Here is a 12,521-nt window from a genome sequence, read left to right on the forward strand (position 1 = left end):
GAGACCATGAGCCGAGCACTTTTCTGCCTTTATATTTTTCTTCTCTCTCCATTTCCTCTTATCTCTCCCTCACTTAGCTTCAGCATTGTTATTCTGCATCCTCTATTAGAAACTGAGGCATGGCTGTAGTTAGTGAGACCCCAAGGGAAGAGAGAGAGAGAGAGAGAGAGAGAGAGAGTAAATCCATTTTATTCATCTGAAATTGTGTACTGTCATCAAATACCTTTTATTTCACCTGGAAACTCTTTAAATGGCTCCGTATGTGTGATTCCTAAGTAATGGGGGGAGGGGACACACAACAACAAAAAGAAGGAAATAACCGTGTTATTCGAGGCTGAAAATTATGGGATTCAAAAATATTATTTAAACCTGGAGTTTGTAATAAAAAAAAAATGTTAAAATGTTAAATTATTATCATTATTATTTTTCTAGGTGACTAATCAAGTGAATAATAATGCATTCCTGGAGCTCAAACAGTTACGCCAAAGTAATGGGTTCGATTCCCAGAGAATGCATGAAGTAATAAAAAATTTATATACTGTTCTTTTTTTGAAAGAAATGAATGCATATAAGCATTGACATGCAGATTATCTTGTGAATCTGAGGCTGTTCTCTGAAGTCCTAGTGTAACCTCATTAACTAGTGTTCAGTCGATTGGTAAAAGTCATTTTAACAGAAGGTAAAAAAATTATATTTTGTAAAGTTTTGGACATATTCCCGCAACCACACGCATGCGAAAACTCGATGGTTCTTCATTGTTTCAGGCTGTGAGACACATTTTAGCTTAAAAATGAAGAAATTCACCAAAAGACGACAACTTTGGGGCATTACCCATTTTAGGCTACCTATTCTAAGATTCGAGTAAACACTGAACATTGTGATACATGACAAGTGAGCACGTCCGTCTCTGCTCAATGCGCAAACGCACACTGTAAAAAATTATCGTGATTGGTTAACAGTAAGTTTCCCTACTATATACAGTGAATCATTTGTGTACATTAGGGTTTTATGTTACATCTAATTTTGTTAAATTAATGTTTATTGCATTACTTTAGTGTCATGTGACTTTCACATCACCAACTGTTTAAAGATTTTTTCATCGAATTACAAAAAGAACAAAACAGATATTTGTGGTTGGTATATTAACATTATATCAGTTAATGAAACAGTTTTTTTTACTGTAAATTTTAATGAAATCTGTAAAACCTAAAAATGTTGCTACCGTTTTTAAGGTAAATTTCTGGAAAACTACAGCTGGCAGGTTTTATACCGTAAATTTCATGGGATTTTTTTTACAGTGCAGAAATGAATTGAGCAGGAGTTGATCACATGGTGCACAGAATGTTCTGATTAGTGTGGTGTTTATTGGATGCAAGTTTGAATAATTAACGGAGACACTGGTTTCATACGACTTGCTGTTTTACTCAACTTTCTTATTCCCCTCTTTTACAGGTTCCAACCCTTACCCAACACATCAAATGTGGGCCGCAGTCACGTCAGAGCACGATCTGACCATTCAGCAGCTCGCGGGCTCCTTCAAAATCGGAGCCTCTCCACCGTCAGTTCTTTTCAGAGGATGCTGGGCCTCATGGCCTCTGCATCTCCAGTACTTCAGACAGGTCTTCTGCACATGCGGCCCCTAAAGTACTGGTTGAAACATTGAGTACCAGCCTATGCCTGGCGTCACGGATGCCACGTATCAGGGTGAATGAGGCCTGCGTGTCAGCCCTGGCCCCTTGGAGGAATCCTCGTCTGTTCCAGTCTGGCATGGCGCTGGGGGCGGTTACCAGAAGGTCTCGACAGATGCTTCCAACACAGGTGGTTGGGGAGATCTGTGCGAAGGCAAACCAGCCTTCGGCTCCAGGTCGAACGAGGAAACTCGGCTAAACATCAACTGCCTGGAAATGCTGGCAGTCTGTCGAGCCTTTCGGACTTACCTGACTTGAAGGGACACAAAGTCTTGGTCCGATCAGACAGCATGACAGTGGTATCTTACATAAATCGCCAGGGCAGGCTCACCTCGAAACTTCTGTTCAAACTGGTGAAACACCTCCTGGTATGGGCACACCACAACCTGCACTCTCTGAGAGCAGCGCACATGCCGGGCAAACTGAACCAAAGGGGCAGACATGCTGTCTCGAAGCAACATCCCCTCAGAGGAGGGGGTGCTTCACCCCCACACGGTTCACAAAATATGGGAGATCGTTGGGAGGGCAGAGGTCGACCTCTTCGCCTCAGAAGACAACTCTTCTGAGAGCCCAACTTATTTCTCAGAGAGCAGGGATGCACCATATGCACCTTCTCCTATACACTTTTCCCCAGATCGCACTGATCCCTCAGGTCATCAGACGAATCAGGGACTACAAACATGTAGTCCTCTTTCTGGCCTCCCTATGGAGGAACCAACCTTGGTTCTCAGAACTGACCCAGCTACTCACAGCAGCCCCGTGGCCCATCCATCTGAGAGGGGAGAACAGGACGATTTGGCGTTGTGGCACTGCATCTTTGGCCTATGGACCTCCCCGAGAGAGTCTTAAACACCATTTCCGAGGCTAGAGCCCTGTCTACACAACGCCTCTATGCCCTTAAATGGACTGCGTTCTCTGCCTGGCGCACAGCCCGGAGAACAGACCACCATTCTTGCGACATATCTCTGATATTGTCTTTCCTGCAGGAGCTGCTGGATAAGGGACGCACACCCTCCACGCTCAAGGTTTATGTGGCAGCCATAGCAGCGCTCCACGTGATCATGAAAACATGATTGTCATGATTTTTAAAGTATCTGTATCTGTGTCAGTAAAGCAAAAAAGAAACACACCACCAAGACATTCATGTTAATGTTTAACTTTTCACTATTTTTTTCCTCATAAATGAACCCCAATGTGTATATATATATATATATATATATATATATATATATATATATATATATATATATATAGGTCCCACTTTATATTTAGTGGCTTTAAGTACTATGTACTTACATCAAAAACTAAGTACAATGTACTTATTGTGGTCAGGTTGTATTTCAAAACACTTTTGCTGCTATAGAGGTGATACGTGTAAGGTTAGGATTAGGTGTGTGATATGGGTCGGTTTAAGGTTGGGTTAAGGTGTAAGGGAAGGGTCAACTGTGTAATTACAAATGTAATTACATTAATTAATTACAGCTGTAATTACATGCAGGTATTTTCAAAATATAAGTACAATGTAAATAATTATTACACAATAATTATTTTATTTTATTATTAATTTCAATGTAAGTACATAGTACATACTTAAAGCCACTTAATATAAAGTGGGACCATATATATATATATATATATATATATATATATATATATATATATATATATCAAATAAACACACACAAGCAAAAAATTTTGGGTTTTACCAAAGTGGGTTACCCCAGATATCAGGGTTGTTTTTAGATTCCCCAACCCAACAGTATGTTCTTCTTCTGAACACATGCTGAAGGTGTTGACGTCACTTTATAGTCAGCACAGAAGTTAACATGCAATCTGTGTCCTTCGTTAGATTAAATATGCTTGTGTGCTTCCTGGAATATTGTTTGTTATTTCTTGGCGTGTAACCATTAAGTCACATCATGTATGTACTTCAACATAATGTCACCACGCAGGTATATACTTGGCATTTAATTCTGACTGTCATTGATTTTCAAGTAGTCAAGTCTGTAAATGTGTTTGGTGCTCACTGAGCGAGAGTCAATAACTGCTGGTCTGTGACTCTAGAGCTTTTGTAAGTAATATTGTGATCAATATTTCCATTTAAGATGTGATGATTCATTCGCTACACTTCGCTTTCTACTTTAAAAGAAGTACCTCAGTTAGGCTAAATCATTTTGTTCTATAAACTGAGACACTTAATAATGTTTAAAAGAATAGTTCACACCAAAATAACAATTCTGTTATCATTTATTCATCCTCATGTCCATCCAAATCAGAAAATGTATTTGTCAGTGGCACATTCATGTCTGTGCACATTTAATGTCACCATGAAATCAAAAGTGACAATTCATATTTTATGGTATATTGCAATATTTATTATAATGATTCATCCGTGCACAGAATTATTCTTTGTGATCATGTGCCCTCGTAATTTATAATCAAAATAACTTCCCATCTTGTTTCTGAAGCAAAAAATGATGAACACTTTCTGTTCTTTGAAAGAAGGACAGATGTGTTTAGAATGACATGAGGATGAGTAAATGATGACAGACTTTTCTTTTTGCCTGAACTACTTCTTAAAATGACATTTGTAAAATAAATTAATCTGTACATTCTACTTTATTTAATTTCCCAGGAGCATTAGAGATTTAAATATTTGAAAAAAATACTTTATCCAAACAGAATATAAAATGTAAATAGAGGTTACAATATGTTACAAACTCCCAAAGGGAACAATCTGTAAAATCCGATCTTTTTGCAATCGAATATCAAGTCAAATTTAACCTTTAAACAACATGCATTAGCATTTACATTTGTTAGAACAAAACTTTTGTGCAGGTATGTCTATAAAATGTACATTTAATGCAACATCAACACTAGTTTGAATTGCTTCTGAAATTATAAAGTTGAAAAGTATAGACCCACACCTGACATACCCTTATTTCCTCTGCTCTACTTTTTTATTTCTCTTCCTCTCAGAAGTAAAATAGAACAGAGTCTTCCCATGAGCCTTCTAGGTCAGACATGATGTATTACCCGAGCTGGTACCTGAATGATGGATAGACCAGTAAAGCATGGCAGGATGCCCAGAAGAGGAACAGGTGTACAGGTAAAGTGCAGAAAAGGTGTTATGGTGCTCTGGCTGCATCCTGATAAATTTGCACTAGCTGCAAGAATTATAATCAAATCATATAGATTTTTTTTAACAAGGTCCCCTACATGTGTTTATGTGTCCCAAAGCATCACGGTGATGAGACTGCAGTCATGTTTGACTCCTAGTTTCCACGGTAACGACAGCCCATGCTGCACCTGACCTACATATGTTTCGTATGAACTCAAACACCCGAAGACCATCTGCTTATAGGACTGAACACACTGTCATACACACACACACACACACACACACACACACACACACACACACACACACACACACACACACACACACACACACACACACACGTGTTCGATACGATACAGTCTCACTCTCTTCTACTTCTGACTAAATATAGACACGACAAACATGTTAAATTTAGCTGTCTGTGCAGACGTGCCAATTCTGGCACAAAAGCACTGCTTTGTGTGTTTTACACAAAGAGAACAACTGTTCAGTTTTAGTACATTACAATGAAATAGAGACTATAAAGACTATTATAAAGACTAGCTTTTGTAAATATATTAATATTACATTATAGTTTATTTTTAATATATTTTAAACTTAGCTTTTTTATTTAATATTAATATATTCTAGGTTATCTTTTTATAATAAGGTTTAAATTAGGTGTTTAAAATATTTATATTATATATTATTTAAATTATATATTAATTTAAATTGTTTTTGTTTTTTAATATTAATGTATTTTTCAGTTAGATTAATATATTCTAGGTTCGCTTTTAATTTGACTATTTTAAGTTAGCTTTTCTATTTAATATTAATATAATTTGCATGCTTAGGATTATCTTATCTATAAATTGTCTTTTCATTTAGGATTATCTTTTTATTTAGCTTTATATATATATATATATAGCTAAATAAAAAGATACAAATATATATATATATATATATATAAATAATAAAATAAAAGTTAGCTTTTATATTTTATATTTATATTTTATATTGAATTTGATCTTTTTGAGTTAATTGTATTTTTTATTGCCATTCTTGTTTTGTTTTTTAAATCTGATCTGTGAAGCTGCATTTGAGTAATGAAAGGTGCTATACAGCTAAATAAATAATTATAACAAGATTACACAGCACTCTACAATACATGTTACTGATTGGTCAATTGCTATATGTAGCGGTCAAATATCAGCCATAGTTTGAAGTGATATACTGTATAAGTATATCCCAGTTCAAATGTCTTGGCGTTATGATATCCAAAGAGGGATCCAAACCAGAAATGATGGCCAGGATAGCATAACACAGCACTTGCCAGACTGAAGCCAATATGGAGGGACAAGAACATCACCCTTAGATTACAGCTCAGACTTATGCATGCTCTGCTTATCTCCATCCTCCTGTATGAATGAATCGTGGACACAGCTTGAGAAGAAAATTCAGGCCTTGGAAATGCAATGCTTTCGAAAGATTCTGGAGATCAGCTGCAAAGACCATGTGACCAAAGAGGAAGTGCGCAACACCATTAGGCATCATGCTGGGCTCTATGGACAACTCCTTAGTCAAAAGAACGAAATTGCAGTGGTATAGAGTATAGACATGTCACCAGATCCTCCAGGCTGGCCAAAACCATTCTCCAGGGCACAAGAAATTGAAGGTACAAGAAGGAGAGGGAGACCAATGAAAAAGTAGGCAGACAATATCAAAGTCCTGGCCAAGAACCGGCAGAAATGTAAAGAGCTGTCTCTAAACGTGCATCAGCTGTGGTGCCCTGACAATACAATGCATTACGGGAGCAGGCGACGACATATTGTTTCAATGATTTAATATTTTCTTTTTTTACGAAAAGCAGGCGAGATCTCAACCATTTCACATGCATGCATGTCTGTGATACAACGACAGCTGGCTAATTTGCAGTGTTTCATGTGTGCATGTCTCATTTCAGCAGTCTTTTATATATTACACTTCGATGATTCAAACATCCTGTCTGCAAGAGTGAGTCAACGTCTCATTCACAAATAAATGAACAGATGCTTGCATACACATGCTGAGGAATGAGGCAAACACATCCTGAAATACCCTGACGCCTCAAAGCCTCTCCGTTCAACATGACAACATGACAAGCAATACTTTCTTTTAATGAGCCCGTCGAACACCCCAGGTTTCCTGAGCTCACCTGCGGATTCCATATGGAGAAGCAATACTGAGGATTAGAGGAGAGAGAGAGAGATCTTCCAGCCTATTTCCTCAAACATAGATCAACAGCACCACAGGGTCCAGATGTCCCGCCATCAGGTCTGAAACTGCCATCAAATGCCACTCGAGAACAAGAACAAATGCTGGAAATAAAGAGAGAACAAACATTAGAGTTAAATGGAGCTCAAACTCATCTTGATATGATCTGTAATCCCAGAAAGATGACAGGACAATGAGATGATTTAACACAGCTAATAAATGAAGCAGAACAACTGGGCCACCTTTATTCTCTCGAAACCCCCTTAAACCTTCTCTACATGACATCTGATATCATCTCGTTATCAGTGAGCGATGCTGCTTTTTGTTTTTCTTATCATTGTTTTATATTTTTGCCTAGTTTTGCACGAGCATGAATCATTATCAACAATTATGCTGAAAACACCTCATGAAACACATTTTTGGCATTCTTTATCATCCATATAAAATGTTATACTGTAAATAAGTTAATATGTATAGCGTCTGGACGAAATCACGATGACTTGATTATCTAAGCTTCAGAAAGCTTTAAACCTATTGGAGTCTTTCATGTAAATCACAGGCCTATAGCGCCAATGAGTCTGCATCAAATTCCCCCATTGTCACTTTAGTGGCATGGCAGAGGTTAAACAGAAACACCTCCAAAGTCGTCGTGAGCTTCAAAAAGATCTTTATCAACTCAACTCTCCTCCCACTGCCGGCACTGAGGCCAGGTGGCATAGATAGAGATGCACCAATACACAGACACAAACATTCATTTCACTCATAATATAAGTCATTCCAAAATGTATATGATAGATTCCTGTGTGCATGTATGTTTCCCACCTCATATTAGCCTAGTTATGACTTTCTAGTTGTGTTCGTTGAACTCGAAATGCTTATATTCAAGTGTAAGAATGTATCTCTACTTTTGTATGTTCCAGACATATCTTTCTTGGTACAGAATTAAACTTCTCGGTTTGCCTTACCTATATAGTAGGTTACGATAAAATGTATTATGTTTACAATTCTTTGGAGTAGAAATGACCAATTCTGGACACCATCATAAAACATGCAAATTAGGCTGTCAGAAGAAACTATCTCCCGCTAAAAGTTTCTGAGTGTTATTGGTCACTTCCCCCAAAATAGGGGTGGACTAATTCTTCCTTAAAGGACAAGGATGATGGCTCATCGCTATATTCTTACATCTCAGGTCTTACTTCTTGGTCTTGTCTTACGTTTAAGTCTTTCTTCCATGCTCATTCATTTCTATCTCAGGGTGAAATGGACTTTACTTTCAAGTAAACCTTTTAAACTTCCCGCTCTCCGGAAGAACTGAAAGAAAACTCTTTATGAAATCTTTTTGAAGAATGTTCTCTGAACATTCTAAAACAAGTAGTAACGTTTAAAAAATGAATAAATAATTAAAATAAATAAATAAAAGTTGAAGTTGAAGAACGTTATATAAACAATGTATATTGCATAAATAAGGTTTTTGTGCTAATTTTAACTTAACATTAACTTTGAACAAACATTCTATTAATGTTACTGGAAGAACTTTGTTCATAACATTCAGAGAACGTTCCCTGTTAGCTGGGCGAAATTTAAGACTAATATAGTTTGAAATAATATGCATCCCAAACATCCAAACATTTGATTTCATTTGTTTAACAAAAGATGAATAGATTCAACAGCTATACTTCGCTTTACAATAAGAGTTTGTGTGGAAGTTGATAATCACAGATCACATGTGATATATCTGCTCAAAGACCTTAAAAAAAACTCGGCGTAAAACACTCTACCACTAAACACATGGGCTGTGTTTACTGGTGTCAGTGTGTAGGCTGGTTTGGGTGTGATGCCTCTGCCAAAAACAGCTTTTGGCAGCTTCAGAACCGGCAAAAGTGCAGGAATATACATAGAACAAGGAAGTGATACAGATAAAATATGTGCAGACTTTCCAGAGAGACGCAGACAGAATTGAACTGGAGGTCTCGCCTATATAGCACATCTGATTCAACTCATCAGCTCATTAGCAGAGACTCTGTGATCCGGAAAGGATGTGTTAAGTAAGACACCAAAAATGTGTGTGGGAGTGTTTAGAAAAGCACACTACCAAACTACTAGCACTGTTTCCGCAACATTTAGACTAGAGCATGAATACCTGATTGACCAACTACATTTGCCAAAGTGTGTTGGCTGCTCCAATGCTGTCGACTTGACCTTTTATCAAAAATTCCCGTTATTCATTTCAAGTGTGATGAACGAACTGGAAGTAATATCAATACATGATTTTTATACACAATTAGACGTACAAAATAACATCAATGACCCGATCCACTGAGGTCATATGACAGTTTGTCCACTGTTTGCATGCTTGGTTGCATGCATACTGGATTTCACATTCTATTTTTTAAATCGTAGGGAGTATACAATACAGTATAGTGCACAGTATTCATTAAGCAGTATACTAGGATGCCACTCCACACATAGGTTGAAAGGTTAAAAATCGCAGCTGTAGAAGTAGACGTATGATGTGTCTCATTTCGAAGGCTGCGTCCTCCGAAGGTCGCATTTGTCGGACGCATACGTCATTGAGGTTGCCTCATTTCAGTAAAGTAACCATTACATTCCAGAGTCATACCGAACTATTACAACTATTTACGCTTTATAAGGAATAACGGTCAATTTTATTGTCACAATCTCAGCCTGTGTTCATGTCTTGTGTGAGGACTTTTGTGTTAGTTCCTGTAATGTGCCATGTTTTGTAGTTTTTCATGTTGATTAGTCTCTCCAGGTGTGTCTTGTTAGTTCCCTTGGTTACACATCAACCACACCCCCTTGTTACCTTGTTAGCGTGTGTATAAATTGCCCTTGTGTTTCTCTTGTGGTTTGTCAGTCGTTGTTTGCTTTACATGTTCCTGACCTGAGTTTCTTTGTTTGCCCTGGATTACCTGTTCGTATTGTTATTAAAGTAGTGCTTGGATGTGGATTCTCTCTCCGCTTCATCCGTGCCTCATTGTTACATTTATAATGGTTAGTTTTCTGAAAAGAGACGACGTATGCGGCCGATAAATGCAACCTCGGGAGGATGAAGTCTTTGAAATGAGAAACAGCCATTGAAGATTAAAGTCCCCCTGTGGTGAAAATCAAGCTTTTAATGTTGTTTATATGTCTATATGGTGTTTTTAAAATGCTTTAAAGACAAACCATGTGCAAATTCATAAGTCAACAGCATTGTTAAGTATTTTCTCAAAAAAAAAAAAAAAACTGCAATGAACTGAAGACAGTCTCAAAAACACGTTTTGAAATTGCTGGTGTTTCTGATGTCACAAACTAGCTTGTAACCAATCAGATCAACGTGTGACCGTCAACGAGAATTCCATATTCATAGAACAGCGTATACTAAATGAGGCAAGGGTGTAGAGTTACATTCAAGTTATTTTAAGGCATGAAGTATTTTTTCAAGGAAAAAACATTTAAATATGTTATTTTGGTGATCAAAGATGAGTTTTAAGGGATATAATAATCGACTGCAGGGGGACTTTAAGTCAAGCACATTGCATTGTGATGTACAGTATTCCACGTATAGCGTCTTAGAAAATAAAGTTAATGCTGTTCTATATAGAACCCTATGGTTCTTGAATCAATTTTAAAGAACTCTTTATGCCTAAAACGTTCTATATAATGGGGAATGTCTTAAGTGATTGCACAATACTTTCATGTTTAATGGGTTATTTAAATTTTTGTCTAGTGATAAAGTGTTCATGAGCTGTTTAATTCATAAAATTGTAATCCATAAAATGATGATGGGAACCCCTACAAGGTTCTATGGAGCGCCTGACATAACCCTTTAAGGTTCCATATAGAATCTTTTCTTTAAAGAGTGAGTTTTGTAGTGTGTACTACAAATATTGGTAAATGTAGTAAATAATTTGGGTATTCCATGCACAGAAAATTCAGTATACATACTATACCTAAATACTGTGGACAGTATACATACTATATAATTCTGCAGAAGTAAGAACAGTATGGTACGCTATTCTGAACACAGCCCAAGCCAACGTCTAATATTGTGGAGACAGCAACCTCTGGTGTTACAAGTGAGAATTTATGGGTCTAGATTTTAATGTATTTGAACCATAGACTGTAAAAAAAGATTTGAACCCTTGGGCCCAGTTGTTTAGAAAGTTTAATCGGGATCAGAATGATCTGGATTTGGAAATCCCATGTACTGCATATCAGATGATCCATCTTACCTTTGTGCCGGGTTTTCAAAGCAAAATTGGATTGGATGCACCTAGACAGTTGAGGGCACCCATTGACTTTCATGTAAAAAAAATACAATGGAAGTCAATGGGTGCCGTCAACTGTCTGATTACCAACATTCTTTAAAATATCTTCTTTTGTGTTCAACAGAAGAAAGAAACTCATACAGGTTTGGAACAACTTGAATGTAAGTAATTAAACATTTTTTTATTTTTGATAGAACTATCCCTTTAAAAAATGGGTCAGGACTGAAAAATTCAGGGAACACTTACCATGCCGGAAGTGCACTGTATGCACAGATAATGCTCATCTTTTTCTTATCATGGAAAAACAGCCACAAAGAGAAGAATTTATTGATTGAAGTATTCTATCAAGTGTCTGTAGCCTATAATAAGGTCAACAAAAATACTGATTAGGCTACCTATCATGCCTAGACGTGAAGATGAAGGAAATTACTCAAGAGCCACATTTGACCTTTAAACATATACCCTGAAGTACGAATAACAAAATTGCACCTTAATGAGTAGAAATGACGCTTTGCGCGAATTATGGGTGTAAAAAGGTGGATAATAAAAAATATTCTGTTCGCAAATAAAATGTTCCTACGTTGTCTTTGTTTTCTTCATATTCATATCACATATTCCATATTTCACCCCAGGCTCTTCACTGACACCGTTATCTACCTACCCGATAAACACTTTTCATAAAACTTTATTAGCGGCAAAATGGTTGGTCACGTTGGAAATTACGTCAACTGTTGAAATTTGAAAAGTCATAATTTGTGTAAAAAAATGTTTTCACACAATAACCTACTTATTGAATTTATTGCAGTCGTTGTAGGTCTATAGTTTTTGAAAAATATTTATTTATTTTAATATTTTAATACTAAACGTCTGGGTCTGGGACAATCAAACCAGTGTGAAAAAACCATAGCAAAAATAAATCAAGTCATGAAAGTTCCCAATTCTCCAATACTTTTTTAATGTGACCTTACACCGTAGACTGTAAGCTTACACTTAGCAAAATTGTTGGTCACGTTGTAAACGACGTCACAATTGTTGTGTAAAAATGGTTTAAAAATCATTTTCACACAATAGCCTATACTTATTGAATTTATTTCACTCGCTGTGAATAATACTTTTTAAACATTTTTAATGATGAATTTAATATTTTATCAATTTAATACTAAAAGTACGGGGTCTGGGACAATCAAAACAGTATTATCTATAGGCCTA

At 36.7% G+C, this 12,521-nt stretch overlaps 1 long non-coding RNA gene across 1 annotated transcript; it reads right to left on the bottom strand.

Moving 5' to 3' along the window:
- Positions 1-223: 223 nt before the first annotated feature.
- On the bottom strand, positions 224-11,628 carry LOC143751528 (uncharacterized). The gene is made up of 3 exons (XR_013207267.1): positions 11,559-11,628; positions 6,983-7,145; positions 224-271 (listed from the first exon to the last, which is right to left on the bottom strand). It is a non-coding gene; the product is annotated as an uncharacterized LOC143751528 (long non-coding RNA).
- Between the last annotated feature and the right edge of the window lie 893 nt (positions 11,629-12,521).

The sequence above is a fragment of the Siphateles boraxobius genome, unplaced genomic scaffold (genome assembly GCF_051911475.1).
Source record: "Siphateles boraxobius isolate OS27281-9 unplaced genomic scaffold, OSU_SipBor_1 26, whole genome shotgun sequence".
NCBI classification, from domain to species: Eukaryota; Metazoa; Chordata; class Actinopteri; order Cypriniformes; family Leuciscidae; genus Siphateles; species Siphateles boraxobius.